Source organism: Eschrichtius robustus, chromosome 4, assembly GCF_028021215.1.
Source record: "Eschrichtius robustus isolate mEscRob2 chromosome 4, mEscRob2.pri, whole genome shotgun sequence".
Classification (NCBI taxonomy): domain Eukaryota; kingdom Metazoa; phylum Chordata; class Mammalia; order Artiodactyla; family Eschrichtiidae; genus Eschrichtius; species Eschrichtius robustus.
In genome coordinates this window covers 85,312,331-85,330,473 of record NC_090827.1, presented here as the reverse complement: position 1 = coordinate 85,330,473, position 18,143 = coordinate 85,312,331, and the positions used below count along the sequence as shown (strand labels likewise).

Here is an 18,143-nt window from a genome sequence, read left to right as displayed (position 1 = left end):
GCATCTTACATTTGATGAAATTCAGTGTTCTGTGGTTTCCACTTGTGCACATTCAACAAGATTGGGTTATCAGCATTACTAGAAGGACCCTATTGTGTTTTATATGATGATCCTCCAGCTTGGAACTTCACAGTAAGTGAGGTATTGATTTGAGCTCAATACCTGCTGAACATAGTTCCTCAAAGTGCTAAAAAAAAGTACCTGCCAAATGAAAGAATCTTTCAACCCTGGAGTGGGGAGAATGATTTTTAATAAATGTGAGTGCTTTTTGCATGTTGCATGGAATTTTGAAAATATCATTTATCCTAAATACGCAATCCAATGTGATTTATTTGTTTTGCATGTGGAAATGTCACCTGCCATATCAGTAAACAAAGGATATTGCAGTCATCAAGCCATCAGCCACTGTAGCCACCCATGACTGTGCACCTTGAGGGGATTCAGGATGGAGAAAAACAGGATACTTGCCTTTGATATCAAGGCCAGATATATCATATCAAAGGGTTGATTTCAGTGAGGCCAGACTCTTGCATCTTCCTATATATAGAAAAGCACTAAATTCATTAACCTGAGATGTCTGGTTTTCTTTAACGGTAATCTTCTGATGTTCCAACTACCTGGTTTTTGTTGCAGAAACTCCTGTATATATCCTGGCTCCTCTCATACTTCTTAGGAGCAGTCCCTCAGAGCAAGCTGAGAGGCTGTCTTCCAGGCTTCTGTCCTCAGGAAGTCCACCAAATAAAACATGATTCTCAGCTTGCGGGTTGTGCATTTTTTTCAGTCGACGTGCATTTTTTCTCTTTCATGGAAAACTGGCCATACGTTGGGGTGAGTGGTAACAGGTCCAGACACATGCAGGAACCCATTGCTCTGGTTCCCTACACTCTTCTCACATGCAACACATACCCATTCCTGCAAGCCCTTCTTCAGAAAATTGTGAATCTAAGGGCCCATGTCAATTTGTTGTGTCTCTTTTTCATCTAGTACAAACAAAACAGTGTTGACAGAGTGGAAGAAAGTTCCTTTCCCAAGGAGCTCAGTGAATATATTCCTTTGGAATTAGAGAGGAAATTAAACTGTGGCTGAACCTTTTTCCTCTTTTCTTTCCAAAAGCTTCCTGCTGTTTGATGTCCAGGATGATTGCTTAGGCTACGCAAGGGGCCACTGGAATAATAAGCTTGCTTACTTAGCAGAGCCTGGATATTTCTTAAATTTGAAACAAAGCTGAGAAAGATGAATTTTGTCTTTGTAGTCTGTGTTTACAGTTTGTACGTGGTGAGACTTGTCTGTAATACATTGCATCTAAGCAGTGGGGTAGTTGGCTTCTATACCAATTGAAAGAAGAATGTTTAAGTCTGCCAGTTGCTGTTTTCATTAAATTATTATGATACTTCTATTTATACAAAGTTAGGTGAAAATGATCTCATAGGTTCTTATCAGCTCTACAGTTCAATTTCTCAAATGACTCAATGATTCCCCTTAAATCCATGGCACTTAAGATAATTTCTGAATTATCACATAAGAAATAATTTTCACATTTGTTTTTAGAAGGCAGAAGTTACCATATGAACTAATGGGTGGACCATAGATTAATACAGCTGCAGGTTGGATAAGAGAAGCACTGTACATTTTAATACTTAATGTGACTTTTTAAGAGACAGTATAATTTATTGGTTTAGTGCGTGGGCTTTGGATTTTGGGCTGCCCTGGGTTGAGATCCTGGCTTGGTATATCAGTTAGCTAAGGTTTTTTTTTGATTGCAAAGAAACAAACGTTGGTCAGCTTAAGCAAAAAAGGAAATTTATTGGCAAACTGAAAGATTGGAGAACGACATCTTGAAGTAGGAAGAAGTCAGTGGTTTTGGGTGGAGCAAGGAAACAAGAACTAAAGGAAGTTTCTCAAGACAGGAACAATCAGATCAGAATACTGCTTCTAAATTAATGGGACCTCACCATTTTTTAAAGCCTTGCACTAATTCTTCAAGGGTAGAAGTCCCAGGAAAGAGTGTTTGGCTAAATTTTATCCCCCTTCCAGTTCCAGTCTAGTGGAAAGAAGGATCTGGGCCTTCAGCTTTTATAATGGAAATCAACTATTTTACTACTTATTAAGACAATTGCTTATGAGCTATGATGCTATTACATTATTATTTTGTATTTTCTACAGTTCTCTCACATACATTTGCTTCCTTAAATTCTCACAATATGCTGTTAGGTAACTAGTAGATTTTATTATCCTTGTTTTATGGATAAGAACCCTGAACTTAGGGACATTGACTAAAGCCTAAAGCCTGATGTTCTTCCAAACCGCATGTGTTTCGTTCTACAGAGCGCATCCCATTACCACACTATCATCGGTTTGGGACAAAAGACGAGAGTGAACAACACTGAGACAGAATGTTCTTTCTGAGAAATAGTCGGATCTCGATGAAATCGGAGCAGACTCCTTAGCAAGAGGATTGTTTGTTTGCTGCTTGGCTGCAGGTTGGTCGGGCTACCGTGTGTTTCCTAGAAGTCGATGTTCTGAGAGTGAAACCCTGATAACACACTCACAGGATGGGATCCACATTGCAGTTCAACCCTGTGATCTTGTGATTTCATTGCAAAGATACCCAAGCCTGTAAAACTGAGTTTTGAAAGTTTAGCTTTGATACTGTTAACCTGTTAAAATGTGACAGTACAGAAAAGCAACGTGTCACACACCACAGAATTTTCCAAAGCAGTTCTTGGCTGCATGTGGGGGGCAAAGCTGCATTTGTCTTCCTTTCAGCTTGAAACCTGGGCACCTACACTTAAGAGTGGGCTAGTGTGTTTGATAACAGGCTCAGTTTTTGTCTCTGCAAGGTGACAGCTCTGCTGGGATAAATGCTTACTTAGTCTAGGAGGCTGTGTTTTGGAAACCATGAGGAAGCTAGCATTGTCTGGGGTCCATCTTCCTTTACTGCTCTCTCTGCAACAAGAAAGCAGAAGTATGTTGGTAGTAAACAAAGTCAGCATTCTTCCACTTCACTAAGAAAACTAGCAAGAAAGGGATCAGAAAAGGGAGAACATTCTTAATTTCTTATGAGACCTACTGACTGGGTCCTCATTTCTTTCTTTTTTTTTTTTTATAGTAATCTTTTATTTATTTATTTATTTATTTTTATATTTTATTTTTGGCTGTGTTGGGTTTTCGTTTCTGTGTGAGGGCTTCCCCTAGCTGCGGCAAGCGGGGGCCACTCTTCTCCGCGGTGCGCGGGCCTCTTCGCCATCGCAGCCTCTCCCGTTGCGGAGCACAGGCTCCAGACGCGCAGGCTCAGTAGTTGTGGCTCACGGGCCCAGTTGCTCCGTGGCATGTGGGATCTTCCCAGACCAGGGCTCGAACCCGTGTCCCCTGCATTAGCAGGCAGACTCCCAACCACTGCGCCACCAGGGAAGCCCCTGGGTCCTCATTTCTTTTACGTTACTTTCTTAAAGCGCTTGACATGAGATCCTGAGAACAGCCCATGTTGCATGTGTTCTGCTAAAACAGCCCATGTTGCATGTGTTCTGCCTGGTGTTCAGCATCCTTTTCAGGACTCACCCTTTGCTGCTGCTTATTTGAGTTCTTACAGTTACGGGCTGTACCTCCTACGAGACTGTGAACTCCGTGAGAATTAGAGACTATTTCTCATCCATATTTTGCATCCTTTAGTGCCTCTCAAAGTGCAATCTGTGGACCAGCAGAATTGGCATCGCCTGGGAGCTTGTTAGAATCTCCTATTTTGCTCCTGACGTACTGAGTCGGAACCTTTGTTTTAACAAGATCCCAGGTGCTTTCTATGCACATTAAAAATTGAGCAATTCTGCTCTGTAGCACTTTTCATACAATATATGTTAAATAATAATAAAGATAATGAAGCATAATAAAGCATGTGAGGCAGGTAATTATATATCACTGATAGAACGCCCTCCACTGCCATTTTTTTTGCTTTCCACCTCTTTAACATTCTCGAGTCACCCCAGAATCCTAGAAGCGATGGAAACTTGATCCTTCTGAATACAGATGAAGTTGGTAGTTTCAGAATCTACTTGCCCAACTCAAAAAAAAAAAAAAAAAAAAAAAGAATTAAAATAAGTGATCATGCAGTGAGGAGGGATGAAGGAAGAGAGGCAGTCAGTGCACAGCAAGCTTAGTTCTTTTGTGCTTCACTCAAAGACTGCTTGCTGCCTACACATGGTTGTCACCGTGAGCTCCAAGGAGCAGTAGGGATCCTAAGGCTCTGTCTCAGTTTCCCTCATCACTCCATCCATCCTCAGCTAGCTCACTCACTTTTATCTGTTTCATTTATCGATTTTTATGCTCACGCTTTATTTGGAGGAAAAACAAAATCACAACTTAAAATATGCACCAAAAAATAAGCACAAAATGATCCCCACCCCAACTCAAAAAGCCAAGTTAAAAACCGCTTTGCTAAGCCATGCATTATAATATTGTATTATCAAGGAGTGGGTTAATAGTTACGAATGTGCTCCATGCTCAGTATACTAATTGGCATTTAAAATTTTTTAATTAAAAGATAAGGAGGGGGGCTTCCCTGGTGGCGCAGTGGTTGGGAGTCCGCCTGCCAATGCGGGGGACACGGGTTCGGGCCCTGGTCCGGGAGGATCCCACGTGCCGCGGAGCGGCTGGGCTCGTGCGCCACAACTGCTGAGCCTGCGCCCTGGAGCCCGTGCTCTGCAACGGGGTAGGCCCCCGCGGTGGGAGGGCCGCTTACCGCAGCGGAGGGTGGCCCCGCTCGCCGCAGCTGGAGAGGGAGGGCCCAGGCGCAGCAGCGAAGACCCAACGCAGCCAAAAATAAATAAATAAAATAAATCTATAAAAAAAAAAAAAAAAAAAAAGATAAGGAGGGAATTTAACCAAGTTCACCAGTGATTATTTGCCTTCCCTGCTCTTCAAGTTTCTTATGTTGGAAGCTGGCTATTTTGTTTACCCACAGGATTCATCCTGGGGGTAATTAGGATTGCATAAGCTCAAAAAGCTGTTCCAAAAAGTTATTGATATTTTAGTTGAGTTGGGCTCTGTTCAGTATTTGTTGACTGCATGCTGTATGGCAAGGACTGGGGTAGTAGCTGGGTCTATAAAGGGGAGAATGACACAGTCGTGTGCTCTCGAGAAACTTGTAGGCTGGTAGGCTGGACAGGCATGTAAATAGATCATTTCGAAAGACTAATTTAAGTGTTATGATACTGGGATACTCAGGGTATGCGGGTCTCAGGAGAGAGGAGCATTATGTGATTGGAGAAGAGACACTTCTTCTGGGACTGTGTTTTGCGTGAGGGGTGGAGGCAGGTGAAGAAATAATTGCTGGAAACACATTCCACATAGAAGTCACAGTGAAACTAAAAATACTGATGTATGAAACAGCATGTTCTATTTTGGGAACTTTGCCAAGTGCAAATTACAGTGCAGGAGAGGCAGACAATGAGGCTAGAGAGATAAGCTAGTCTCTGGAAAGAATCTGCCAAACTTGACATGCTTGAATTTATCTGTAAATAAGTGATGTCATGAATTCTACATTAGGAAAACAACCACTCCCACCGCCACCACCACTGGTTCAAAAGAAAAATGCACTCATTTTCAACCTTATTGTGAAAGTATGCTCTTTTTCCTTAGGGTATGCTGATCTTCCTCAGTAGGAGAATGGCTTATGAAATTATGTCTCTTCCCAGTGTCGTGAGGGAAGCAGGCATGAACAGCGGGAAAGAACTGTAGCCCAATAAGATAGTATCTAAGTCAGCACTGCATTTATTGGGGGCATTAAAAAGAACACTCAACATTTTGCATGACTTTGATATACACGGCTGTAGTGGTATAGAGCGGTGAGCTGACGTATGGAAAAGGGAACAAAGTCTTTGTTTTTGCAGAAACCACCGCTAATGCATTGCAGTGTCTAGAAATTTACATTCGTGGATATCAGAAAGAGGCATATTATTATTAATAACTTTATTGAATACATTGTAAGAGGAAGGAAGAAAGTCCTTAGGTATCCCCCATATACTCTCTATTTTCTTCTTGGTAAAGGAAATGATTTATGGTAAGAATTAAACTCCATGAGGGTTAACGTATGCTTTTTGTTGCTGTTGAAGTCATAACATTTAAACATATTGTAGGCACTTAAGAACTATTTACTGAATAAATGGATGCATGAGTTAATTCATTAATCTGAAAGGGGATAGACTGAGTTTTTCTGAGCAGTGTCTTATTAGCTAGATACTACCACTGATAAAAAATAATGAAAACTATAGGGAATAATATCCCTAGGAACATGGAGATGAGTGACATATTCTAAATGTGGGAACTCCTGTTTGTCAGAGGATTCCGTTAGGCAGTGAGGGGGTAGGTGGTGGGTGATGGGGATAGATAAAATTTGAATAAAAAATAAAATATGGAAATGTTATCTGAGATTCTAAGAAATTTTCAGTGATATTTTAAAAATCATAAAATTAATACATGCTTATTGATAAAATTCAAGCAAACAAAGACATAGTTATAAACCTAGTGTTGCCCTAGTGTGGTGCAAGAACAGACCAATAAATCAGTAGAACCAAAAAGAGGGCTCAGATTGGACCCATGTATACATGGGACCCCAGGTGGATTTACTGTGAAGCAAACAAAGCTTAGGCTTCATGGCTCCTTACTTGCTTTGGGAGGGGCCCTCCCAAGCTATTCACATTGCTATATGTTTTAGTGAAATTTGCAAGAGTAAGTTATTTTTATTGCAATTAGTGAGGACCACTAGCTCTTGCCACTCTGACTACCCCTTCATTACACTTCCCTTTTGTGTCGTATTCGAGTGTCCATGGACAGTTTGAATCCAGTTGAGAGGAAACGAGTTGGGAATGTGCCATTTTATCTACAATTTGGAAGGTGCGTAAAGGGTATGAATACACAATTTAGAGAAGAGGAAATTCCGAAAGGTAACAAGTATGGTCAAGGTAACAGTGTATGTCAAAATACTCATCATAACTGGTAATTAGAGGATCCCAAACAAAATGCGTCATCTCTGTTGTAATTATTACCCTCAGTCAGTTGGATAATGGCATATGTTGGCAGGAATGTGGGGATATAGGGATCTTCATGCCCTGGTGGGAGTATAGTCTGAGTGTATTTATTTTGGAGGTGGTGGTATTTAATAAACTAAGTATATTTGTTCCATGTGGCCCAAGAGTAATGCTCTGAATTAAATATCCTAATGAAGTTCTCATATCTAAAAATATTGACTGCAGCATTATTTCTGCCACTAAGGAAGTGAGACAAGCTGGCTGTCCATCATTAGGAGAGGGGATAAACAAAATGGGACAGTATGCAGCAGTTAGAAGCAATGGATTAGGTGTTCACATAGCAATGTGGATGGATCCTAAGACACAGGACTAAAAGAAACCAGTAAGAAACAGAATTTTGATGTAAATATGCAACACAAATAAATATTGAATACAAAAGTGTATACATACACGCTCACAAAACAATACACATGCTGCAAAAATGCATCAGAATAAGAGGTAAACTGTAAACACCAGTAAAGGATTAATAAACAGGTCTAAAACTTGGTTCCTCTCTCCCTGCCTGAGGCAGTTCCGACCTTAGCCAGACCCCTTTGTTAGCAAATTGATGGAATTTACTAATTGGAAGGTAACTGAAAATCTTCCAGGAGGTGCCATGTTCTGATTTCTTATCTAAGGAATTTTTATAGCAGGATGTACCTGGTCTGTCTGGATTATTTATTATAAATTAGTCTTCAGTTTATGGCTTTATGAGCCATAGCTGGGCTGGATAATGGAAGTTAATCACATAGACCTTCTTACTACATAACCAGAAAGTATAAAGGTTGAGAGAAGCACAGAAGTAAAGGGCTTCCTTGTGCCATTTTGTATTGCCCGTTGTGCTTCTTGCTCTGAACCCAAAATGCATCCTAACGTGAAAAAGGGATTTAGGAAGATATGTCCTGATATGATGTGGCTCCTTTTGTGTAAACTTGACTAACCATTAGTAAAGCTTGGTGCTTGGTAAGACATGGGTTTTGTGAGCCTGATTGATGATTCAGCTTATTGTGTTAGTATAAGCACATTGTAATAGTTGCCTGGGAGCACAGGTAGAGTACTAAGAGGGGGATAAAAATAAATAAGTAAATAAATTAGTAAATAATATAAATAAGAGAAAGCCTCACTAGGACAAATGATGATGATATGCTATGAACTGAGGATGTGATTTAACTTTCATCAGCTGTCATCAAAGAAGGTCCAGTGTTTTAGGGTGAGTTGTTATGAAATGGTAGATAACAAGAACACATTTGGGTATTTGGAAATGGGACACTGCCATAAAAAACAGTGAAACATGTGGACTTGATGGTGGGTAAACTTGGGGAGATGTTAATAAAATCTTAAGAGCCATGAGGACCACGTTAACAGTAGCTAAAAGGGCCTCAAATAGCCTGTTGGTGAGAGATTCGAGGAGAGAGAAAATGTTATTGGAAGTTGTGAGAAAAGAGACACTTGTCATATAATAGAAGAAAGTTTATCAGCACTGTACCCTGCAGTAATATGGAAAATAGCAAATGTAACTGATGAACCCCATGATTTAGCTAATATTTTCAGGCAGAACTTTGACAATGCCAACTTCCTTCATCTCACTGCCCTTCATAAAATACAAGTAGAGGGAGATGATTTAAAAAAAGAAACAGTTCATTTTTCAAGCATAATTTAGAGGAAACATAAAAGATTAAGGACTTGCTGGATTCGAAATAAAATTTTTCATTCCTGGCCTCTCCACATGATGAGAGATTCTCAAAGTAAGAAAGATCATCAGGCAAGCGATTAATTCCAGAGAACAGTGGGAGAAAAATGGTACAAAAATAAAGCAAATAGTGTGTGTTTTAAGATCCTTTCCTAAGATAAATTAGATGTTTCCTACCTTCAAAAAGTTTGGATTCTGTTGTAGATTCTGGTGGAGGAGACAGACAAGTAAGCAAATAGGTACAATTTAGTGTAATAAGAGCCCCGATAAAAGAAACATGGGATGCTATGAAAGCATGTATTAGGGACACTTTACCCTGACTTGGGAAGGAGGAAACCATAAGATCAGACTTTCCAAGAGGGCCATGCCTAAACTAAGCCTTGAGGAATAAAAAGGAGTTAGGGAAGGTGGGTGGGGCAGGCGGGGAGAGGTGATGATTTCAAGTAGAGAGAGTGGAGTCATGTTAGAGGAAACCCTCAGAAAAATCTCCCAAAGGAACCCTGAACCACTCTTGGCACTCTTGTAATCGTTTTCTCCTTTTATAGGAACAAGTAGGATCAACTGGCTATAAAAATTCTTTTTTTAAAAAGATTTTTGTTACAATTTTTAAAAACTTATGCAGAAGAAGAGAGACTAGTATAATTAACTGTCATGTATTAATCACTTAGCTTAAAAATAATCAAGCTCATGGCCAATCTTATCTTGTTTATGTTTACCCCCTCCCCCATTGCATTATTTTAAAGCAAACCCCAGGCATATATAATTTCATCTGTAAATACTGTAGTTACCTTTAATGCATAAAAACTCTTTCTGATGAATAATATAATACTTTTATCACACACACACAAATTAACATGAGTTCTTAATATTGATGCTTCCTTTTGCACAAGCTAGGCCAGTGGGTTCCTTCTGGGAAATTGATCACTTAAGTCACTCTAGTGCAGAAAGTGAGTTATTCAGTATTTGAGGTCATTTGTTAAAAATTCCTTTTCTTGGGGGAAATTATGCTAGCTTCCTCTTTTGTGGGTATTTATGAGTAATAGGCTAGGGAAAAATCTGTCCCTAATTGCCCCAAGGAGTTATAAAAATGTAAGAAATGAAAGGCACTATGGGATCTTAATTTTGTTCCTGAGTGAAGTAATAGGAAGTATTGGGCATTTCCTTTAGGACAATGGTCCAGTTATTTTTAGGGAGGCCTAGCTGCTGATTTCAGAAAATCCCTATCTGGTCTGCTCTTAGTGCTAAGTCATCTTATACTAGCTTGGGTTCTGGGCTGATCTGGGTGGATGAATCTCCCTTACCTTTATTCAGAGCAACAATTCATTGTTGTGAATAGCTAGCACTGTAGATAACAGGAAATTAGGAGATGGGGTAAACAAGACCAGCCCTGGTACCATGGTATCTCGGGACTTCTGTTTAAGTATGAATTACAATCAAATGCTATCTAGCCTTGAAGTAGTAGCTACAGGGGAGAAATCTTCAATTTGGCTGAACCCAGGATATATGCGTATAGATTCAGAGATGAGAACATGACATGTTCTCAGCTCTGCAAGAATTGAGTCAACTACAGGGTTGGTAAGGCAGGTGCTGGAAAAGTTAGTAGTCACCAAATGTAAGCAAAGAAATTAGGAATACTTGAAATACTTTAAGTAATAGATTGCTGTGATCAGACTTGTGTTGGAGCGGGGCACATAGGAGGGCACAAAAGCCAACAGGAGACTATTTTATTACAACAACTAAGAGATGATTAGTGCATGAATAAAAGTAGTGCCGATGACAGCCATGACTGTGGAGAGCATGGAAAGATGTTTGTAGATTGAATACATAGTACAGGCAGGCCAGTTGGGCAGGAAGTTGAGAGGAAGGAGTCAAAGATGGCTCCCAGGTTTGTGGCCTGACGGTCTTGAAGATTGGTGGGATGCAGATGTCCAACTGCAGTGTTTCTTGGCTGATGTGCAAACTACTGGATTACTTGTCAGTGGTCATTGCCACTCTAAACCCCATTCAGTATTACAGCAGTGGCATTTCTGAGGTCAGGGCTATGGCCAGAGGGTTAATTAGGGGACGGGTCAGGCAGTTTGTATTGGAGCAAAATGCTTATTCATCTGACCTGTCCTCTGCTCAGCACAGAAAACAGTCCCCAAGTTCCCATGTTCCAATGAACTTCATCATATTCCCTAAGGCTTTTAGTTACTCTTACACTAAAATAAGGCTTTATTTGGTCTTTCCAAATTCTAGAGTCTACTTGACGATCTATAATCTTATAGATTATAAGAAAAAAAATTGAAACACACTTTGATTTAAAGGGTATTTCATCCTAAAATTAAAATTAATACTTTCATAAGTTAGATAGGCCTTCATGTGTTATGTATCCCTGCATCTTAATATTGATCATTTATTAAAATCTTTAAATTGATCTTTATCTTTCGTCCAAAAAATGATTATAACTCTTGGGCTGTTTTCCTTCTGGGTAAACCAGAAGAAGAAGCAGAATATTTAATAATAGATTGTTCTGAATCCCATGTTCTTAACAGGCTTTATAAACTGGATGTGGAGACAGAATCTTTTGTTCTTTTTCAGAATAACTTATTCCAGCATTTATGGACTGGAATAGTTGGTTTCAGCCACCTGTTTTCTCTGTGGACTGTTTCTTCCCTGTATAATATATATTTCTACACTTAATTCCAAAGGTTAGTCACCTGGCATAGCCAGAAGGAAAGCAACACAATGGTAACATTTATTATCTGGAAGAGAGGCACGTTTTCCTCTCATATCTTTAATATCTAATACTTCTTTCTAGTTTTCAAATTATGCAGCAGCAAAGTGTTTTACATACCTGGGGAATACCTACTAACTGACAAACATGCAAAGTCCAAGAAAAATTTTTGGTGATTTTTTTAGGAATGGAACAAATTTTTAATTTATTATCTGGTACCCAGAAGTTAGTTTTTTACTGGTGACTTACTAGGCTCTGGCACTGATGGTTGATTTGCTGTTCTATCAGTTACTTAATTAAAATGAATTATTCATAGTTTTTCCTGATGAACGACCTAATTATTATGCTAATCATAATAATCTAAGTGTTCAATGTTTTCTGATGCATCCTGCCTAATGGGGTTATTAAATATGTGTATAATTATAGTCTTATAAAAATTCAGAAACATGGTTTGACAGACATTTTTATTTCTATTTAGACCTTCAAAAACATCAGATGTAAGATATCTTTTGCCCTGAACTCAATTAATCTCTTAAATGTCATTTTCTCTTTCTAATATAAAACTGAGTGAGTATAATAAATAAAATGACAACCAACTTCATTAGTAATACTAAGAAGTGGAAGAGATTTTATACCCAGTCCTGCTTTTGAGAACTTTAGCATTAACAAGAAAATTTTCCTTCATGTGGGGATTCTAATGAAAGCAAAAGCAGTGAACTGATGTGATATTTATTGTTATGCTGTGAAATCTTACTTGTTCATAGGAGAAGCAACTATGCCATCCATGGGTTCATTAACAATTAACTGTATCAGGGACATCTTTCCTTTACTTCTCTATTACTTTGTTTAATTTCTCAGCCCCAAATCATCATATTTGCATATGCTTATCTTATTTCAGGGCAAAACTTAATATTTAAAGATATTAGGGTATTCTTTTGCATTCAGTAATAACAACCCCATTAATAACCACCTCCCAAGGGCATCTAAAGCTGGAACATCTGACGCACAATCAAGGTAATAGGAAGTGATATTTTGATATCAGGTCGCAAATCAAGCGGTTTGACAACCCATAGCTGGGTATTTATAACCAAGAACTAATTAGGGTTCAAAAACACATGCTCAATTTTGTTGCAGTCTAGCTGTCAAAGGGATTTTTTGAGACTTGAAAACAGTAACTCATGGCTTTTGTGAAACGTGAAGCCTATTCTGAAGAAATAAGACTGACTCTTTTTGGTTGCAACTCATTTTGTCTTTGAGCACACAGGTATAGATGATGAAAATGAACATTTTCCATTATTTAATGGCTTATACTTTTTATAAGATTTTTTTCCTTATTTTCACTCCCTTATTTTCTCTAGCATTTAAAAACCATCCATTTCCATTTGAAGCTGTGAGATCAATAATTGTGTCCTCTAGGACCTGCAAGTGAAAGACATTTGAGGAACTTACGGTCTTGCTTGTCATTCTCCTCTTCATCCTAGTCCTTTTAGAGAGCCGAGGTCCAGCCGTGATAGGAGGCAAACTTGTGTGCTGTGGTCTGATAAAATGCTTTCATTCCCATCTTTTGGGAGCCACTATGATTGAACACGTTATTGGACGGGCCAACTCAGGTTGTTGGCCTGAGTGTACCCTCTATACAGTGATGCTGATTTTCTGGTTGCAGGATGGGGAGTGTCATTTGAAATGTTGGGCAGCAGAACAACATTAAATAGTTTCGGTTCTGCTTAAATGATTTTTGTAATTATGTAGGATATAAATAAAGAAAAATTAAACTAATTCCTATTTCTAGCATCTTGTTGAGGCAGCTTCAGCTATATTTTGGCTCTGACTTCGCTTTTCCTTTGGGGTCTGTCTTAGTCTGTTTGGGCTGCTATAACAAAACACTACAGATTAGTTGGTAGCTTATAAACAACAGAAATTTTTTCCTGATAATTCTGGAGGCTGGAAGTCTGGGATCAGGGTGCCCACATGGTTGGGTGAAGGCCAGACTTCTTGTAACCTCACGTGATGGAAGGGACAAGCAAGCTCTCTGAGGACTCTTTTCTAAAGGCACTAAACCTATTTATGAGGGCTCTGCCCTCGTGACCTATTTATGAGGGCTCTGCCCTCATGACCTAATCACCTCCCAAAGATCCCACCTCTTAATACCATTGCCTGTGGTGTTCGGATTTCAACATATTAACTTTTGGTGGGCGGTGAGAAACAACGTTCAGACCATAGGGTCTGTAGAGAAAGGACACTGTAAAGCTGAAAAGCATTATAAAGACTTTCTTTCAACTGCCTCATTTTCTCCCCTCTCTAAGGGGGACTTGATCTTCGCTCTGGTTGCTTCAAGGATGGTGGGTATGATGTAGCTCTGAGATACCTCCTCTCCAAACTCTCCTTAAAGTTCAGGTTCCCCATTTCATTAGAGGAGGAGGAGGAAGATGGAGAGGAGGTAGTTACCTTAATTGGTCAGCAGTGATGTCTTTCTTTTGCTGCTTTTCTGACTAACAGTAATTTACAATCAATGTCCTTTCCATGGTGGGTGACCAAACACTGACTCCTCATGGGACACACATATAGGTTTGGGGGGAGGCTTTGGAGGATGACACTGCACATTTCCCTGCACTGTAAGCTCCAGTCTGGCCCTTCTCCTTCCTTTCCCCCTTGACTCTGGCCAAAAGAAGCCATCTTTTAGCCTCTTATTGGTGGGATTCTGTCACAGGTGAACTGAGCTCTTGAGTGGGGTCCTGCCAAGATAGCTCAAGCCCAGCTGCCTTCTCTGTTGGTCACACGGCCTGTGGGAAACTCTGGCATCATTTCTAGGGTTGTCATGAACAACTCTGTCCATGTCTTCAGGGACTTGGTGAGACTGTCTTTTGGACATACACCCAGGTACAGTATTTCTGGGTCATATGGGACATGCATTTATTTTGACTAGTGCCCAGTTGCTCTCCAGGAAGTTTGCACTGGTCTGTATTTTCACCAGCAGTGGACAAAGGTTCATATTTAACAACATCTCTGCCAATAGTTAGCATTATTCAGCTTTCCAGTTTTTGCCAGCCTACAATAACTTAACTTGTATTTCTGTAATTGCCAGGGTTTTTTTTTTTGTTTTTTTTGTTTTTTTTTATTGATTGATTGATTGATTGATTGATTGCTATGTTGGGTCTTCGCTTCTGTGCTAGGGCTTTCTCTAGTTGCAGCAAGCGGGGGCCACTCTTCATCGCGGTGCGCGGGCCTCTCACCATCGTGGCCTCTCCTATGGCGGAGCACAGACTCCAGACGCGCAGGCTCAGTAGCTGTGGCTCACGGGCCCAGCTGCTCTGCGGCATGTGGGATCTTCCCAGACCAGGGCTCGAACCCGTGTCCCCTGCATTAGCAGGCAGATTCTCAACCACTGCGCCATCAGGGAAGCCCTTGCCAGTTGTTTTGATTTGTCATCTGTTTGTCAGCATCTTGAGTTTCTTCTATATTGGATATTCATATTTCCGACTCATTTTTCTATTTGGGTTGTTGTCTTTCACTATACATTTGTAGGTGTTTCTTGTATATTGTAAACATTAATCCCTGGTTGGTTTTACACTTTGCAAATATCTTCTTCCATTCTGTCAGCTATATATTAACTTTATCCATAGTATCTTTTATTGACCAGAAATTCTTCACTCTGATGTAGACAACTTAATTACTCCTTTTTCTTTGTTTGTGCTTTCAAAGTTTTGTTTAAACAATCCTTCCTTCGCCTCAGATCTATAGCTATTCCACATTTTATTCTATCAGCTTTCTAGTTTTATTCTTCACCTTTAGATATTTACTCCTTCGTAGTTTCCTTTGGTGTGTAGGGTTAAGCTGGGATTCACTTTTTGCAAACCATTTTACTAAATAATTCATTGTTCCCCCATGAATTTGTGATGCTATCCTTATCTTATATGAAAGTGTCCCCTCTACATGGCTTATCCCTGAGCTTTCTATTGTGTTTTTTGGTCCATATGATTGTCCTTTTGACAATATCTTTTTTTTATTATTATGAGTTAAAAGTATGTATTTATATCTGGCAGCTTGCCCTTCTTTTTTTCATCTTTTTAAAGTTTGGCTTCCTATTAAATAATAAAATTAATTTATTTAATTCTTTAAAAATCCAACTGGAAATGTGATTGGTATTACATTGAATTTATAGAATAATTAGGAATAGTGAATATCTTTGTCATGTTAAGTCATCTTATCTAAGAGAATAAAATGTCTATTTAATTTTGTAAATCAAGTAGTATGCCCTTTATTAGGGTTTTTATGTTTTCTCCATACCATGTGTTCTTATGTGTTCATGTTGTGTGTTCTTGGTTAAATTCATTACTAGATATTTTATAGCTTTTCTCCTTTTCTTTTTTTTGCTATTGTTATGTTTTCTAGTTGGTTATTGCTGGGGTAAGTTAGTGCTATTGATTTTTTAAGTTGTTATATTCAGGTAAATTTCTGAACTTTCTTATTTCTAATTGCTTCATTTGGTGATAATTCTGTGGTTTTATTAGGAGATGGTAACATCTAGTGCAAATAGTGATCATTTTTCTCTTTTTCTTAATTATTTTTCTTTCCTTTTAGTATTGGTAGGACTTGTAGTACTGTATCAATCAGTTGTCATTTATTGGGTATGGTTCTATAATTTGGAGGGTATGCTATCTGTGTTTTTCCACTAACTGTAGTGTTTGCTATAAGATTTTGGTATATAAGGTTTACCAGTGAGAGGGAGTTCTCTTCTAGTCTTAGTTTGCTAAGATTTTTGAAAAAGATAAATAGGTCCTGAACTTTATTAAAGTCTCTTTGCATCATTTAAATAATGATATAATTTTTTTCCACTCTACTGATAAGATAAATGGCATTGATGAGCTTCATGGAGTGTAACTAAGTTTGTGCTTCTGGGATTAACCTCATTTGAGCATGATGTCAATTTTTGGGTCTTTTTTTTCAAATGAACTGTTGGATTCAATTAGCTGGCGGTATGACCTTGGGGAAGCCATATGACCCTTCTATGCCTAAATTCCTTATCAGTAACGTGGAGATAATAGTCAAAGAGTTGTCTTTGAATTACATATGTTCAGGGCTTAGGCAAGTTCCTGACATAATAAAACCTATGTAAATGCTTATAATATAGATTTTTTTTGCGATCAGTTAAATGAGCTTCTAATTTTCTTTTCTTCTATACTATCTGATTTTGAAAGCAAAACGATACTAACTCCCAAATGAGTTGGGCACCTTTGGACTTTTTCTTTTTTTTTTAATTAAGTTTTATAGGAGTATAGTTGCTTTACAATGTTGTGTTAGTTTCTGCTGTATAGCAAAGTGAATCAGCTATATGTATACATATATCCCCTTTTTTTGGATTTTCTTCCCATTTAGGTCACTACAGAGCATTGAGTAGAGTTCCCTGTGCTATACAGTAGGTTCTCATTAATTATCTGCTTTATACATAGTAGTGTATATATGTTAATCCTGATCTCCCAATTCATCCCACCCCCCTTTTCCCCCCTTGGTATCCAAAGCAAGCACATTTAAATAGAGTGCTTACTTACCATCCTGGTTTGAGAGGGTTTTTTCGCCCCTCTTTTTCAAAAAGACAATAATAACTATTGAATATGATGTTAGCTGTGGGTTTGTCATATATGGCCTTTATTATGTTGAGGTGTGTTTACTCTGTGCCTACTTTCTGAAGAGTTTTTACCATAAATGGATGTTGAATTTTATCAAAAGCTTTTTCTGCATCTATTGAGATGATAATTATGGTTTTTATTCTTCAGTTTGTTAATGTGGTATATTACACTGATTGATTTGCGTATATTGAAAAATCCTTGCATCCCTGGGATAAATCCTACTTGATCATGGTGTATGATCCTTTTAATGTATTGTTGGAGTCAGTTTGTTAGCATTTTGTTGAGGATTTTTGCATCTATGTTCATCAGTGATATTGGCCTGTAATTTTCTTTTTTTGTGTGATATGTTTGTCTGGTTTTAGTATCAGGGTGATGGTGCCCTCATAGAATGAGTTTGGAAGTGTCCCTTCCTCTGCAATTTTTTGGAATAGTTTTCAGAGGGCTAGGTGTTAACCCTTCTCTAAATGTTTGGTAGAATTCACCTGTGAAGTCATCTGATCCTGGCCTTTTGCTGGTTGAGAGTTTTTAAATTACTGAATCAATTTCAGTCCTGGTAATTGGTATGTTCATATTTTCTATTTCTTCCTGGTTCAGTCTTGGGAGATTGTACCTTTCTAAGAACTTGTCCATTTCTTCTAGGTTATCCGTTTTATTGGCATATAGTTGCTGGTAGTAGTCTCTTGTGTTCCTTGTATTTCTGTGGTGTCAGTTGTAACTTCTCCTTTTTCATTTCTGATTTTATTCATTCGGGCCCTCTCCCTTTTTTCTTGATGAGTCTAGCTAAAGATTTATCCATTTTATCTTTTCAGAGAACCAGCCTTTAATTTCATTGATCTTTCCTATTGTTTTCTTAGTCTTTATTTCATTTATTTCTGCTCTGATCTTTATGATTTCTTTCCTTCTACTAACTTTGGGTTTTGTAATGTGTATGGGGAAGGGTCAAAGACTAGGCCCTGATCCGTGATCATCTTGGTGAGTTTAAGGAGAGGGGAGGATGTGATCTCCAGGTATGAAAAACTACTGCTGGTATCACTCCCATTTGCTATCACTTCACC

The 18,143-nt window shown here is 38.7% G+C and overlaps 1 protein-coding gene across 5 annotated transcripts in view; it reads left to right on the top strand.

Moving 5' to 3' along the window:
- The window catches only part of GRXCR1 (glutaredoxin and cysteine rich domain containing 1), a 334,368-nt gene that overhangs the window by 98,004 nt on the left and 218,221 nt on the right, over nucleotides 1-18,143 (top strand). For all 5 annotated transcript variants that reach the window (XR_011073848.1, XR_011073845.1, XR_011073844.1 and 2 more), the window contains one exon: nucleotides 2,326-2,480. The gene's annotated coding sequence lies outside the window, so the exon portion shown is untranslated. The remainder of the gene's footprint in view (nucleotides 1-2,325; nucleotides 2,481-18,143) is intronic.